This window comes from Salmo trutta, chromosome 32 (genome assembly GCF_901001165.1).
Source record: "Salmo trutta chromosome 32, fSalTru1.1, whole genome shotgun sequence".
In the NCBI taxonomy this organism is placed as follows: domain Eukaryota; kingdom Metazoa; phylum Chordata; class Actinopteri; order Salmoniformes; family Salmonidae; genus Salmo; species Salmo trutta.
Window position 1 is genome coordinate 31,992,731 of NC_042988.1, and position 14,897 is coordinate 32,007,627.

General features: G+C 44.8%; 1 long non-coding RNA gene across 4 annotated transcripts; it reads left to right on the top strand.

Annotated features, from left to right (window-relative positions):
* The first annotated feature begins 1,725 nt into the window (after positions 1-1,725).
* LOC115171723 (uncharacterized) lies at positions 1,726-13,215 on the top strand. Of its 4 annotated transcripts, XR_003871238.1 has the most exons (6): positions 1,732-2,583; positions 2,808-2,835; positions 5,041-5,122; positions 5,292-6,243; positions 6,650-6,688; positions 13,181-13,215. It is a non-coding gene; the product is annotated as an uncharacterized LOC115171723 (long non-coding RNA). The 4 variants fall into 4 exon arrangements; XR_003871236.1 differs by having other exon boundaries at positions 1,726-2,583; positions 5,292-6,688; positions 13,181-13,199; XR_003871237.1 differs by lacking the exon at positions 13,181-13,215 and having other exon boundaries at positions 6,650-6,943.
* The last annotated feature ends 1,682 nt before the right edge of the window (positions 13,216-14,897 follow it).

Genomic DNA, 14,897 nt, shown 5'->3' on the forward strand with positions numbered 1-14,897 from the left:
TATCTGTCTGAGACTGTCACGTCCTGACCATAGAAAGCTTTTATTTTCTATGGTAGAGTAGGTCAGGGTGTGACTGGGGGGTTGTTCTAGTTTATATTTTCTATGTGGGGTTCTAGGTTTATTTTCTATGTTGGTGATTTGTATGATTCCCAATTAGAGGCAGCTGGTTATCGTTGTCTCTAATTGGGGATCATATTTAACCTGTTTAGGATAGGGGGCAGTATTTTCACGGCTGGATTAAAAAACGTGCCCGATTTAATCTGGTTATTACTCCTGCCCAGAAACTAGAATATGCATACAATTATTTGATTTGGATAGAAAATACCCTAAAGTTTCTAAAACTGTTTGAATGGTGTCTGTGAGTATAACAGAACTCATATGGCAGGCCAAAACCTGAGAAGATTCCATACAGGAAGTGCCCTCTCTGACCATTTCTTGGCCTTCTATAGCCTCTTTATCAAAAATAGAGGATCTCTGCTGTAATGTGACATTTTCTAAGGCTCCCATAGGCTCTCAGAAGGCGCCAGAACGTGGAATGAGATCTCTGCAGTCCCTGGGTGAAAAACAGTAGGGGTTTTGAAAAGTGGTCGTTCTGAGAACAATGACACGGGCGCGCGCGTGCATGTGAAGACTCCATTTTCTATTTTCAGTGTTTGAATGAAAACAAGGTCTCCCGGTCGGAATATTATTGCTATTTTACGAGAAAAGTCACATAAAAATGTATTTTAAACAGCGTTTGACATGCTTCGAAGTACGGTAATGGAATTTTTTTGTCACGATACTCGCCGGCGCGTCACCCTTCGGATAGTGTCTTGAACGCAAGAACAAAACGCAGCTATTTGGATATAACTATGGATTATTTGGAACCAAAACAACATTGGGTGTGGAAGTAGAAGTCCTGGGAATGCATTCTGACGAAGAACAGCAAAGGTAATCCAATTTTTCTTATAGTAAATCTGAGTTTGGTGAGTGCCAAACTTGGTGGGTGTCAAAATAGCTAGCCTGTGATGGCCAGGCTATCTACTCAGAATATTGCAAAATGTGCTTTCACCGAAAAGCTATTTTAAAATCGGACACCGCGATTGCATAAAGGAGTTCTGTATCTATAATTCTTAAAATAATTGTTTTGTTTTTTGTGAACGTTTATCGTGAGTAATTTAGTAAATTCACCGGAAGTTTTCGGTGGGTATGCTAGTTCTGAATGTCACATGCTAATGTAAAAAGCTGTTTTTTGATATAAATATGAACTTGATTGAACAAAACATGCATTTATTGTATAACATAATGTCCTAGGAGTGTCATCTGATGCAGATCATCAAAGGTTAGTGCTGCATTTAGCTGTGGTTTTGTTTTTTGTGACATTATATGCTAGCTTGAAAAATGGGTGTGTGATTATTTCTGGCTGGGTACTCTCCTGACATAATCTAATGTTTTGCTTTCGTTGTAAAGCCTTTTTGAAATCGGACAATGTGGTTAGATAAAGGAGAGTCTTGTCTTTTAAAATGGTGTAAAATAGTCATATGTTTGAAAAATTTAAGTTTTGGGATTTTTGAGGTGTTTGTAATTCGCGCCACGCTCTATCATTGGATATTGGCGAGGCGTTCCGCTAGCGGAACATCTAGATGTAAGAGGTTTTTAAGTAGAATTTTTTCCACCTGTGGGTTATGGGATATTGTTTGTGTAGTTGCATTGTCGTTATGTTTCGTATATTATTTTTGTGTGTTGCTTAGTTTCACTTTATATTAAAGATGTGGAACGCTACTCACGCTGCGCCTTGGTCCGATCATTATTACAACGAACGTGACAGACTGATCGGTAGGCAATCGGATTTGTTTGCAGAAATGGTTTTCCGGCATTTTCTCATGTCATCTTGGCAAATAGTGCCTAGCAACATTATGCTCAGTAAAAACACTGCCATACTGCATGTTAGTCAGTCACTCAGTTCCACTAAAACAGGAATGCACCACAAATCAAGATGTTAAAGCAAATGGTTTACAGCCTTCCACACCAGTCTTTAATCGATTTAGATCCATTCAACGAATTGTGAAATCCGCCCCGGCCAGTGAATATGTTCGTTTTGATGAATTAAATGTGAAGTGGAAACAAACCATAAAGAAACTGTCATGTTTGTATTAGCACTTCTAGCATTGACACTCCATTAACTATCATTAGGCCAAACACTAGTCCCTATCATTGACCTAAACCCTTCTCTCAGAGAGCTACTGTGTATGCAGGCTATTACTCCGACCCTGTTGTGTTACTCACCCGAGTCCGTTAATCAAGGTCCTGGCCAACAGCTAGCTAGTAGAATCAGGTGTGCTGGAAAACCTACAGGAGGTGGCTCTCCAGGAGGTCTGCTTTACAGAACTCTTGTAGTGAGGTCATCTCCTCTGACTCGTTTGTGATGTGAAGTCTGAGTCATCACTTATTAACTGGGTGTTGTTTCTCTCCGTAGGCGGGACGGCCAAGGGTACTCTGTGCGGAGAACCGTCCGCTCCCCTTAGACGGTGCCAGCAGCCGCTCCTCTTCCCCAAAAACAATGAGACAGACGAGGTCATCACTTCCATCAATGTTCCTTTAGGGGTAAGGGTGAGGGCTCATTGACTGACATATGTCAGCCATTGTTTTATTCATAGATGTAATGTGTGGGCTTTCCACTGGTAAGACGCTTGCCTTGGTTTCTACAAGTCTGCTGTCATGGATGGTTTTCAGTGATTCTCAGTCCTGTGTTTTTGAACTGACTTAATGTAGTAAAATGACTCAGCCAAAATAAAGTAAAATGCTGACTGTTATTCTCCATCTGGCAGGTTGAGGAGTGCCAGCAGGCAAACAATGGTAAGTATCTCTGGTTCCATTTCGAATGTCAGTATTTTAATATATGGTATTTATGTACAGTACCAGTCAAAAGTTTGGACACCTACTCATTCAAGGGTTTTTCTTTGTTTTTACTGTTTTCTACATTGTAGAATAATAGTGAAGACATTAAAACTATGAAATAACAAATAAAGAATCATGTAGTAACCAAAAAAGTGTTAAACAAATAAAAATAGATTTTAGATTCTTCAAAGTAGCTACCCTTTGCCTTGATGAAAGCTTTGCACACTCTTGACAAAGCATGCCGTTCTATGAGCGCAGCATTTATTTTTCAACTCGAATCAATGAGCCCAACCAGTCCTCCATGACAACAAAATCATAAACAACAGAGTAGGGCTGCCTAATAAATCCTTAGTTTTGGGGTCATGCTCAGGTAAAACAATTTGGCTACTCTATACTTCCCAGAGGTGGGACCAGGTCATTGTTTTACAAGTCCCAAGTCAAGACCGACAAGTCTCAAGTCCTAAACTTTGAGTTTCGAGTCCTAAACAAGTCAATGTGCTCTTCACCAAATGTAATACCATTTCATATTTCTAACAAGAGTAATAGTTAGTATATTACATTTACGCAAATCATGAATGCTTTTACAAATATATATGTTTATTACTTTCCAAATAAACTTTATATTTCCATGGAAATACATTGGTAGCCATGAAAGACCCACCCCCCTTAGCGATCGACTATCGAGGATCGCTATAGGGCACAATCGGGCGATATAGGCTTGAACACAATCGCCCAACCTTAACACACACACACACACCCCCTCTCTGTATGTGGTTACAGTAGGCTAACGTATGTCAATGGTTTTAGGAACAGCAGTAACATCAGGCAGGATTTAGTCTACCAACTGCCTAGCCAGTTGCAGCTCAATCTTGGGTGCAATGATCACGTTCCCGCACTGACTGACTGTGTGGCGGCTCATTGATTTAACGTTACATTAGCCTACATGATACACTAGAAAAGTTATATATAGCTGTCGGCTATATTAGCCACGATTTACGGTTCTTTGTGCAGCTTCAAATGTCGAACAAAGTTGGAAATTGTTGCACCTCCGTCTGTAATGTTTTGATGACTACAGCGTAGTCTTTATATCCGAAAATAATAATTTTGGTTATCATCTTTCCAAGGGCTCCATCTGATTTCACCCACCGGCATTCCTCTGCACTGCCACACGCAACTTTTTCTCAGCTGGCACAATTTGATTGGCTGCTGTCCGATTCAAACTGTAATCCGTTAAATGAAGATTTGATGCGCTGTACACTCTTTTTAATAGCATAATTTGTAATGATTGGGCTTGGAGGGAATCAAGTCAGTTCCAGTCAAAAGGCTCAAGTCCAAGTTAAGTCACAAGTCATTGGTGTTAAAGTCAAAGTCGAGTTGCAAGTCATCATATTTGTGACTCGAGTCTGACTTCCATATTTCCAAGTCCTATTCTTGAAGATCAAGGGGTATAACATTTATTGGAATGACTGGAATTCTGACAGATTTGGGGTTTTAATGTAAAGATATCATTTAATCATATTATTATATGTAGCACAAAGCGATGGGTTAGAAGAATCTGCCCCTCATACCATTGCGGTCACCTAATCATCCCCAGCTTACAATTGGCTCATTCATTCCTCCTCCTCTCCCCTGTAACTATTCCCCAGGTTGTTGCTGTAAATGAGGATGTGTTCTCAGTCAACTTAACTTAAGAAATAAAACAGATGCCTACATAGCCAACCCATAAAGTCAAATGTAACATCCATATATGGCCAGCTATGTAAATTTGAACATTGATGTGTCCTGCAATATGTCTTTCAATTGGTAACATACATTTGTGTCTTCTTCTAATGCCTCTTAAGGGGAAAGTAATCTAAAAGTAACGGAATGTAATCAGATTACGTTACTGAGTTTGGGTAATCCAAAAATTACGTTACAGATTACAATTATGGACAGGTAACTTGTAATGGATTACATTTAGAAAGTAACCTACCCAACCCTGGTCACTTAGTAAGCAAGAAGAGGATGTTCATTAAGTCAATGCTTGTATTAGTCAATGCATATTATTCAGGCTATCCACAGTCGCTCTCTGATTAATTTGGCTCAACCACTGATTGTTATCAGGTGTGAACCCTTTCCTGTGGAGAGACCACTGTTTCTCAGAACCCCTGTTTTTCTACTTAGGAGAAAGGCCCTAACATGGCATTGGTCTTCAGCTTGTCCACTCTCATGTTTGTCCTCATCACAGGGACGGAGACATCCAAAAGTAAGGCATTCTGCAGGCACAATTTGTAATACTTCTACCAACACCACAACTTCCAAAATGCTCACACCGAATGGTCTAGGACTTTTGTTTTACCCAAACTCCACTTGTCAGATGTAACATTTTCTGCACTACAGTCCTGTTTAATTTTGTTTTTCTATTGCTTAAACAGGTCTAAGTCAGGGCCCAGAGTTGAAGCAGGTCATCCAGGTGGAATCTGGGAAGGATACAGTCCTAGACTGCTCTGTGAAGTTCAGTGAGAAATCCCCTGGTAATGTAAACATAGAGCAGGTTGTGTTGTGGAGGCTGGACCAGAATGGTCTTCGCAAAGGTGAACCTGTGTTCAAATACAACATCTACAATCAACAATCCTCCAATTCCAGGATGCTGCTGAGCCCATAATATTAGCTTCCATGCCACCTGCCAATGAGAAAAACAAAGTTGTGTCCCTGTTGGTCAAAGAAACTCAGCCTGAAGACGTGGGTCCGTATGAGTGTATGGTAAACACAAATGCTGAAGTTCACAGGTGAGCTCATAGAACACATGGACAGCTCAAGGGGGCTGGGGGGGGGTCATTCCTTGTGAAAGGATGATTACAGTTAGACTGGCCTACTAGGGGAAAATCTTGCAAGCATTTACTGTATGTCTATGGCAAGGATTTTCTCAGTGCTTGTGTCTACTCATTGGAGTTAATGTATAGAGACAGCTGTGGCACCAGTGGGGCAGTCACACAGTGCATGGCATATCTCCTCACAGTGTAACAATATAGTATTCTCCTTTTTGCGTCATGATTTCCACTGTGCAGATGATCCATAAAGAATTCTTGCTTTTCTGACATTATCCTCTATTAGTATCCATATGTTATATAAATTGACTTAGCTACCTTTAAACCAAATACCCTACAAACATTACTTAATTGGTTGCATCCCTGATCGCATACCTGAATGTGACATGATTTTCATTTAAAATGATTCTGATTTTGTGTGTTACAGAAAATGCCGCAAATCAAGAGGAAATTCCAAAGAACAGTTACATGACTGTGGCTGCTGTATTTGTGGTAGTAGGCTCTCTTGCCATTGAACTGCTGCTTCTCAAGCGGTTTCAAGCCAGAAGATTCAGACAACGTGAGCACCCAGGGTCATGTCCATTAGGGCACACTGTTGCAAAATGCTTCAAGAAGTTATTCAGATAGTTCCTCCCCGTTTCAGACCACTTCTTTCCATTTCATGCCTAGTGAACATGACCCTGCTTTTCACAGTCTCCGCAGAAAGGAATGCGGCGGTCTGGGAAGATTTGTAAAGTACTTCCTGTCCTGGTTAAATGCCATGATATTGCAATAGAATAAGTGGAATGGAGAACTAACTGCTCAGACAAGAGGACTGAACTTAGTTTTTTCATTGTTTTAGTTTCTCTATTGCTCTCCTCCTTCCCAGATAGGAATTCAGGATATGTTATTGTATTGTCAGTGAGTGATAAATCACAAACCACGGTAGAGCACTGTAAAAGGTTGCTTCTGGTTTCTTTTTCCAGATGAACCCTTGATACAAGAGGCCTCTGTTGTGCCAGAAGGTATGTTTGAGTATGTTATTTGTCTACCTAATGGAAGAGGGATTCCTGTCCAAACTATCAAAGTGTATCAAATGTATAGTAAAATGCACTTTATAAAATGTGTACAGCTCCACCAACCACCAGGATGCCCAACACAAGAACATTACAGGCATTCCCGTGGTTGGCAGGCTGCGTCACATCCGGCCCTGATTGGGAGTCCCATAGGGCGATGCCCTATGGGGGTTTGGCTGGGGTAGGCTGTCATTGTAAATAAGAATTTGTTCTTAACTGACTTGCATTTATTTATTTTTTTACATTTTTTGTCATTTAGCAGACACTCTTATCCAGAGCAACTTACAGTAGTGAATGCATACATTTCATTTCTAAACATTTTTCCTGTGCTGGCCCCCCGTGGGAATCAAACCCACAACCCTGGCATTACAAACACCATGCTCTACCAACTGAGCTACAGGGAAGGCTAAGTTAAATAAAAAAAATAAGTGTTGGTATTCCTGTTGTCCCCTATGGAACCAGAGCCTGAGGATACAGCAGTCCCAGCAGAGCACGACTCCAGCACCAGGACAGGACTGTTTCAATAGCGACAGATGTATTATCAGGAGTGTTATGGGCTCTCTTCCCTGTCGGTGTCATGTCTGCTCTGTCTCTCACGTCACACAGCTAACTGAATGTGAATGCTTTGCCTGGAGGAGGGAGCAATCTGGTTCAACACTATTCTTATCCCCCTCTGCAGGAGAAATGGAGTGCATGCATTATCCTGCTACCAAGCTAATTGTTAACAGCATTGTCTGTAGTTGTTAATCACACCAGACTGTTCTTTCATAATTGTTTTATATATTGTAACTAAAACCTTAAATGAGTCTATCGAATGCACATATTTAGTGGACATTGATTTGACAGTGAAGACACTAGTGTGATACAGTAGCAGTGAGAGAGAATAAAGTAGACGGCATCGGTCAAAATCGTGATTTATGACACTATGTCAGGAAGACGCGTCCGTGCCCAAATAAGGGCATCCGGTCAGGACATCCTGGTGGGAAGGTGTCACGTGGTTAGGGCCATATAGTTGCATCCTGTTCTGTCACGTGTTAGAGTGTGTGTTATTTTATATCTATATTGCATCTATTCCTTTGACGTTGTCATGATGATTGATGTGCAGGGACCTCGTTGAACTGGGGGGGTTGTGTTTGAACATTTCATAGAGGATGACCCCACACCCCACCTATTTTATTGCTCTTAGGGTTGTTGTCTATAAAGTAGGAATGTCCGGGGGGATTGTGTTGGCGGCAGACGCCTTATAAATAAAACCCAGAACAACACATGCGGCCCCAGAACACTAAACAAGATTTTAAAAATAAAACCCTGAACATTAAACAGAAAAATATGTCTCCTAGGCCAATTCTCAGGGGTACTATAAGCCTCTTGTCGCGAGCCCAATGATAAAAGCATCGAGGACCTATTGGGTGAGGCACCGGAATGTTTTAAAGGAGCTTTGGATACGAGTGATGGCCATATGACTTACATATTCCAACCTGAGGATTCAACTGTGAAGATTTTCACAGACAGCGGCCCCAGCCCCCTTTATCATGCAAAACCCGGGAGTTTTTCTCCTGTGCTGCGTATGAGAGAATGGCTTAAGATACGGCTAGCACTCTATAAAATTGAACAGGCCCTGAGTGGTACCTTTGCTGTTCTTCGCCAGAATGCACTCCCAGGACTTGTACTTCAATACCCAATGCTGTTTTGGGTCCAAATAATCCATAGTTATATCCAAATAGCGGCGTTTTGTTGTGCGCTCAAGACACTATCCGAAGGGTGACGAAGGGTTACGCGCCCGACGCGTTTCGTGACAAAAAAAATCTAAATATTCCATTACCGTACTTCGAAGCATGTCACCCGCTGTTTAAAATACATTTTTATGCGATTTTTCTCGTAAAAAAGCGATAATATTCCGACCGGGAGTCGTTGTTTTCGTTCAAAGACGAAATAATAAAAACATGGTGTCGCCTCGTGCACGCGCCTCAGTCTCATTGTCCTCAGATCGACCACTATCCAAATGCGCTACTTTTTTTCAGCCTGGGCCTGCAAAGGCATCATTCAGCGTTTTGCCGCCTTCTGAGAGCCTATGGGAGCCGCAGGAAGTGTCACGTTACAGCAGAGATCCTCAGTTTTCAATAAAGAGAGTGTAGAAGGCCAAGAAATGGTCAGAGAGCGCACTTCCTGTAAGGAATCTTCTCAGGTTTTGGCCTGCCAAATGAGTTATGTTATACTCACAGACACCATTCAAACAGTTTTAGACACTTTGGAGTATTTTCTATCCAAAGCTAATAATTATATGCATATTCTAGTTTCTGGGCAGGAGTAATAATCAGATTAAATCGGATACGTTTTTTATCCGGACGTGAAAATACTGCCCCCTATCCATAACAGGTTAAGGGGTGGTCGAGGGAGTGCTCAGGCAGGTGTATAGGAGTTTCCATCGGTGCGACCACGGTGGAAAGTCCAGACCAAGTCTCCACCGTGCACATTCCCTCTGAATATGCCGATTTGGCTATCGCCTTCAGGAAAACAAATGCAACTCAATTACCCCCTCATCGATGAGGGGATTGTGCGATAAACCTCCAGGCTGACGCGGCCCTTCCTAAGAGTCACGTGTATCCTCTGTCTCAGGAGGAGACAGTGGCTATGGAGACATACGTCACTGAGTCTTTGAGATAGGGATACATTCGGCCATCTAAGTCACCCGTCTCCTCAAGCTTCTTTTTTGTGAAGAAGAAGGAGGGAGGTCTGCGCCCGTGCATTGACTATAGAGGTCTAAATTCTATCATGGTGGGTTTCAGTTACCCGCTACCTCTCATTGCTACGGCAGTGGAGTCATTTCACGGGGCGCGCTTCTTCACCAAACTAGATCTCAGGAGCGCGTATATAACCTGGTGCGTATCTGAGATGGAGACGAGTGGAAAACCGCATTTAGTACCACATCTGGCCATTATGAGTACCTCGTCATGCCGTATGGGTTAACCTCTCTAGGGCAGGTGGCACCAAATCGTCCCACAGCCAGTTGAATCCTGTGGCGCGATTTTCAAATACCTTAGAAATGCTATTACTTCAATTTCTCAAACATATGACTATTTTACAGCTATTTAAAGACAAGACTCTTGTTAATCTAACCACACTGTCCGATTTCAAAAAGGCTTTACAACGAAAGCAAAACATTAGATTATGTCAGCAGAGTACCCAGCCAGAAATAATCACACACCCATTTTTCAAGCTAGCATATAATGTCACAAAAACCCAGAAGACAGCTAAATGCAGCACTAACCTTTGATGATCTTCATCAGATGACACACCTAGGACATTATGTTATACAATACATGCATGTTTTGTTCAATCAAGTTCATATTTATATCAAAAACCAGCTTTTTACATTAGCATGTGACGTTCAGAACTAGCATAACCCCCGCAAACTTCCGGTGAATTTACTAACAATTTACTAAATTACTCACGATAAACGTTCACAAAAAGCATAACAATTATTTTAAGAATTATAGATACAGAACTCCTCTATGCACTCGATATGTCCGATTGTAAAATAGCTTTTCGGTGAAAGCACATTTTGCAATATTCTAAGTAGATAGCCCGGCATCACAGGGCTAGCTATTTAGACACCCAGCAAGTTTAGCCTTCACCAAACTCCGATTTACTATTAGAAAAGTTTGATTACCTTTCCTGTTCTTCGTCAGAATGCACTCCCAGGACTTCTACTTCAATAACAAATGTTGGTTTGGTCCAAAATAATCCATAGTTATGTTCCAACAGCGGCGTTTTGTTCGTGCGTTCAAGACACTATCCGAATGGTAAATAAGGGTCACGCGCACGGCGCATTTCGTGACAAAAGATTTCAAAATATTTCATTACCGTACTTCGAAGCATGTCAACCGCTGTTTAAAATACATTTTTATGCCATTTTTCTCGTAAAAAAGCGATAATATTCCGACCAGGAATCTGCAATTAGGTAAACAGCCGAAAGAAAATACAGCATGGGGTCGACTTGGGCACGCGCCTTATTCCTTTGTCCTCTGATCGGCCACTTGGCAAAGGCGATAGTGTGTTTCAGCCTGGGGCTGCCTCGATATCATTCAGCTTTTTCCCGGGCTCTGAGAGCCTATGGGAGCCGTAGGAAGTGTCACGTTACAGCTAAGATCCTCACTCTTCAATAAACAGAGACAAGAAGAACGACACCTTGTCAGACAGGCCACTTCCTGCATGAAATATTCTCAGGTTTTTGCCTGCCATATGAGTTCTGTTATACTCACAGACACCATTCAAACAGTTTTAGAAACTTTAGGGTGTTTTCTATCCAAAGCCAATAATTATATGCATATTCTAGTTACTGGACAGGAGTAGTAACCAGATTAAATCGGGTACGTTTTTTATCCGGCCGTGTAAATACTGCCCCCTAGCCCTAACAGGTTAAAAAATGCTCCCGCTGTCTTCCAATCCTTTGTGGACGAGGTTCTCAGAGACATGCTTGGACAGGGTGTGGTGGTGTACATCGATGACATCTTGATCTACTCCGCCACACACGCCGCGCATGTGGCTCTGGTGCGTAAAGTGCTTGGGCGGCTGCTGGAGCATAACCTATACGTCAAGGCTGAGAAATGTGAGTTCTCCAAACGAGCCGTCTCTTTTCTGGGATATCGCATTTCCACCACTGGGGTGGTGATGGAATGTGACCGCGTTACGGCTGTGCGTAATTGGCCGACCCCTACCATGGTGAAGAAGGTACAGCGGTTCTTGGGGTTCGCCAATTATTACCGGAGGTTTATCCGGGGTTTTGGTCAGGTGGCAGCTCCCATTACCTCACTGATGAAGGGGGGTCCGGTGCGACTGCGGTGGTCGGCAGAGGCGGACAGAGCCTTCCGTCATCTGAAGGTTCTGTTTACCGACGCTCCGGTGCTGGCGCATCCGGACCCCTCTTTGCCATTCATAGTGGCTCCTCCGAAGTTCCGCCCCTGCGCATTCTTTTCCAAGAAGCTGAGCCCGGCGGAGCGCAACTATGATGTGGGGGACAGGGAGTTGTTAGCCGCGGTCAAGGCTTTGACGGTGTGGAGACATTGGCTTGAGGGGGCACGTCACCCTTTTCTCATCTGGACCGACCACCGTAACCTGGAGTACATCCGGGCAGCGAGGAGACTTAATCCTCGTCAAGCCAGGTGGGCCATGTTCTTTACAAGGTTCCAATTTACTCTCTCATACATTCCGGGTTCCCGGAACCGGAAGGCTGACGCACTGTCGCGTCTCTACGACACCGAGGAGCGGACCATCAATCCCACTCCCATACTCCCTGCTTCCTGTCTGGTGGCACCGGTGGTATGGGAGGTGGATGCGGACATCGAGCGGGCGGTTCAGTCAGAACCCATTCCACCTCAATGTCCCGCGGGTCTGAAGTTCGTTCTGCTTGGTGTTCGCGATCGCCTGATCCGATGGGCCCACACTCTACCCTCCTCGGGTCATCCTGGGGTGGAACGGACAGTGCGGGGACTGAAGGGAAAGTACTGGTGGCCCACCTTGGTTGAGGATGTAAGACACTGTCTCTTCCTGTTCGGTGTGCGCCCAGTGCAAGGCTCCTAGGCACCTGCCTCGAGGGAAACTACAGCCCCTCCCCGTTCCACAGCGACCTTGGTCTCACCTCTCGGTGGATTTCCTCACGGATCTCCCGCCATCTCAGGGGAACACTACGATTCTGGTTGTTGTGGATCGGTTCTCGAAGTCCCGCCGTCTGCTCCCTTTGCCCGGTCTTCCTACGGCCCTACAGAGCGCGGAGGCCCTATTCACCTATGTCTTCCGGCACTACGGGGTGCCCGAGGACATTGTATCTGATCGGGGTCCCCAGTTCACTTCCAGGGTGTGGAGGTCGTTTATGGAGAGGCTGGGGGTCTCGGTCAACCTGACCTCGGCTTTTCACCCCGAGAGTAATGGGCAGGTAGAATGCATTAACCAGGATGTGGTTAGGTTTCTGCGGTCGTATTGCCAGGACCGGCCAGGGGAGTGGGCGAGGTTCGTGCCATGGGCCGAAATGGCCCAGAACTCTCAGCGCCACTCCTCTACTAACCTGTCACCTTTTCAGGTTGTATTAGGTTATCAGCCGGTCCTGGTGCCATGGCAGCAGAGCCAGACGGAGGCCCCTGCGGTGGAGGAATGGGTACAGAGCTCTAAGGAGACCTGGAGTGCTGTCCAGGAGTGTTTGAAGTGGGCAATAGGACAACATAAGGAGAGCGCTGACCGCCGCCTCAGTGAGGCCCCCCTGTATAATCCGGGGGGCAGAGTCTGGCTTTCGACCCGGAACCTGCCCCTTCGCCTGCCCTGCCGGAAGCTGGGTCCGTGATTTGTGGGGCCGTTCAAAGTCCTGAGGAGAATAAACAAGGTGTGTTATAGGTTACAACTCCCTTCATATTACCGTATTAACCCCTCGTTTCATGTGTCTCTCCGCAGGACGCTGAGGTGCGGGAGGTCCCTCCGCCCCCCCTGGACATCGGGGGGGCCCCGGCGTACACAGTCCGGGCCATCCTGGACTCCCGACGTTGGGTAGGGGGCCTGCAGTACCTCGTGGACTGGGAGGGGTACGGCCCGGAGGAGAGGTGCTGGGTTCTGGTGGGGGACATTTTGGATCCAGCTATGCTACAGGAGTTCCACCGTCTCCGTCCAGATCGGCCGGTGCCTCGCCCTCCGGGTCGTCCCCGATGCCGGCGTCGGTGCGCTGCTGGAGCCACGCGTCAGGGGAGGGGTACTGTCACAGTATCCACAGAAGGAGGCGCCCCTCCTCGGTCGGGCGGCGCTCGGCGGTCGTCGTCGCCGGTCTACTAGCTGCCACTAATCTATGTTTCTGTGTTCTTTGTTTTTTGTCTGTCTAGGTCCGCACCTGTTCCTTGTCTGTCATTAGGGGGGGGGGTATTTAGTTTGTTCCTTTGTGTTCTGTATTTGTGCAGGATTAATTGTATGTCGACGGGCAGTGTGTAGTGTACGCTGTTGTTGTTTTTTCAGCGTGGCACTTTGTATGATTATATTGCCGGGCTGCGCCCCGTGCGTATTCGTTCGTGGTTACCTGTTTTCCGTTTTGGGTGTTGTGCGCACCCTGTGCATTTTTGACCACCGATTGTTTCGGTGTGAATAAAACTTCGCCATTACTGGACCTCAGTCTCCTGCTCTTGACTCTGCCCCTTCCTCCTGCCCTTAAGGAAACGTGACAGAGCTATGAGGACGCTACCAAAGCGCCATTTTCTTGTTTAATCAGGGATTTAAAAGCAAATACTCCAGAACACCTGAGGCTCCGAACCGGCCTGTTCCCGTGGGAGTGGCCGGGTGCGTACATTCCTAAAAAGTAACCGCTATGTCTCTGCATTTAAAAAGAAACCTGCCCCTCTTGAGAAGCCTAGTTGGGGCTACAGCTAAAGAACGGAAGGCCATCTTGGGTCACTGTTCTTCAGATCTCATATTATCCCTATGTGAGATTGCTTTGAATCTTCTCAAAGGGCGCATTCCACTCACCCTGACCCAATTAAAAAAATTAAAGAGAGAAAAGACCGCGATCAAACTCTTTGCCAATAAAAGGGCCAGTCTTCAAAAGAAAAGACATAGCCTACAACAGTCTGGGGGTTTTCTTCTGCCGTTGCTAACTATAGCTGTGCCCTTCATCACCAGCCTTATTGCTGCCAGACGTGGGGGTTGAACACAGAGTGTGATGGCAAATAAAATGTACTTGGTGCCTCAACAAGAGTTGGACAGACTTAAAAAACAAATGCAGGGTCCAGAAAATATCAGACAAACAGCGGAAAATGATTTGGATACGGCCATGAAGGATATTTTGAACCAAAAAGGATTGAACCCCTATGATAAGGTCCAAAAATACACAAACCTCTTGCAAAGGTATTTGGCCTTGGTTAAACAAGGTGAGAGAGAGACCAACCATTTAACGCTTTCCCTACCGGAACCTTTAAAAGATGACTCGCCTAGAGAGAGCCAAGCCCCTGTAATGCCTGTACCTGCGATCTTACCGGCTGAAGATCAAATGCATGTTGAAGATAATGTTATGCATGACATGTTGGCACATGTTCCGCCACGTAACAGGAAAAATGTTAGATACATTATGAACAAAATAAAAGACTCAAAGGGGACCGCTACTTGGAATGACCAAGGAGAGTTTATCCTTCAG